The sequence below is a fragment of the Mastomys coucha genome, unplaced genomic scaffold (assembly GCF_008632895.1).
Source record: "Mastomys coucha isolate ucsf_1 unplaced genomic scaffold, UCSF_Mcou_1 pScaffold3, whole genome shotgun sequence".
Lineage (NCBI taxonomy): Eukaryota > Metazoa > Chordata > Mammalia > Rodentia > Muridae > Mastomys > Mastomys coucha.
The window spans coordinates 2,798,449-2,800,586 of NW_022196909.1; positions in this window are offsets into that span (position 1 = coordinate 2,798,449).

The following is a 2,138-nucleotide window of genomic DNA, read 5'->3' on the forward strand; positions in this document are numbered from 1 at the left end:
AGACTGGACAGACAACACACAGACTAGACAGACAACACACAGACTGGACAGAAAACACACAGACTGGACAGACAACACACAGACTAGACACACAACACATAGACTAGACAGACAACACACAGACTGGACAGACAACACACAGACTAGACAGACAACACACAGACTAGACAGACAACACATAGACTGGACAGACAACACACAGACTAGACAGACAACACACAGACTAGACACACAATACATAGACTGGACAGACAACACACAGACTAGACAGACAACACACAGACTGGACAGACAACACACAGACTGGACAGACAACACACAGACTAGACAGACAACACACAGACTGGACAGAAAACACACAGACTGGATAGACAACACACAGACTAGACAGACAACACATAGACTAGACAGACAACACATAGACTGGATAGACAACACTGAGACTAAATAATGCAGAAACTGGGCAAAACTGCCACAGCTAGCTTTTTAAAAAGAAACCATTGTTCCCGTCATGCTCCAAAGAGGAGATTTTGTCACCAATTCAGCAGGAAGCAATTATATAAGAAGACCGTCATCATTCTCTGGGCTGGTGCTCTGAACAGACCTTGAGCCCAGGCTCCACAGCCAGTCCCACAACATCCACAGGAAGCTGCTGCACTCCCAGGTGCTCTAACAAGCCCAGGGTCACAGGATCTCAGAATCACAGGATCACAGAGACAACCTAACTCTGAAGAGTTCTGGCACAACCAGAGTCACAGGAAGGACTGACTCCAGTCAGATTTAGCAAGGGCAGGTAGCACTAGAGATGACCAGATGGCAGGGGGCAAGCATAAGAAAGTAAACAACACAAACCAAGGTTACTTGGCATCATCAGAACCCAATTCTCCCACCATAGCAAGTCCTGGACACACCATCACACCGGAAATGCAAGATTCAGATCTAAAATCACTTATCATGATGATGATACAGGACCTTAAGAAAGACATAAATAGCACCCTCAAAGAAATACAGGAGAACACAGGTAAAGAGCTAGAAGCTCTTAAAGAGGAAACACAAAAATCCCTTAAAGAACTACAGGAAAACACAATCAAACAGGTGAAGAAAATGAGCAAAACCATCCAGAACCTAAAAATGGAAATAGGAACAATAAAGAAATCAGAAAGAGAGACAACCCTGGAGATACAAAACCTAGGAAAGAAATCAGGAATCATAAATACAAGCATCACCAACAGAATACAAGAGATAGAAGAGAGTATCTCAGGGGCAAAGACACCATAGAAAACATTATCACAACAGTCAAAGAAAATGCAAAAGGCAAAAAGCTCCTAACCCAGGAGCTTTCATCCAGAAAATCCAGGACACACTGAGAAGACCAAACCTAAGGATAATAGATACAGAAGAGAGTGAAGATTCCCAAAGTAATGTGCCAGTAAATATCTTCAACAAAATTATAGAAGAAAACTTCCCTAAACTAAAAGAAGAGATGCCCATGAACATACAAGAAGCCTACAGAACTCCAAATAGACTGGACCAGAAAAGAAATTCCTCCCATCACATAATAATAAAAACACCAAATGCACTAAACAAAGAAAGAATTTTAAAAGCAGTAAGGGAAAAAAAGGCAAGTAACATGTAAAGGCAGGCCTATCAGAATTATGGCAGGCTTCTCACCAGAGACTATGAAAGCTAGAAGGTCCTGGGCAGATGTCATACAGACCCTCAGAGAACACAAATGCCAGCCCAGGCTACTATACCCAGCAAAACTCTCAATTACCATAGATGGAGAAAAGAAGATATTCCATGACAAAAGAAAATTTACACAATATCTTTCCACAAATCCAGCCCTACAAAGGATAATAGATGGAAAACACCAACATAAGGAGCAAATAAAACTACACCCGAGAAGAAGCAAGAAAGTAATCATTCAACAAATCCACACCAACTTAATTCCATCTCTTACAACAAAAACAACAGGAAGTGACAATTACCTTTTCTTAATATCTTAATATGAAAATTAATATTACCAACATATCCTAAGCGATTGAAATCCAATAATATGAGGAATTGGAAATTTGTCATCCAATGATCTCTCTAATTTGGTAATTGTAGAAATAGGTCCAACATTGTACAATCTATAT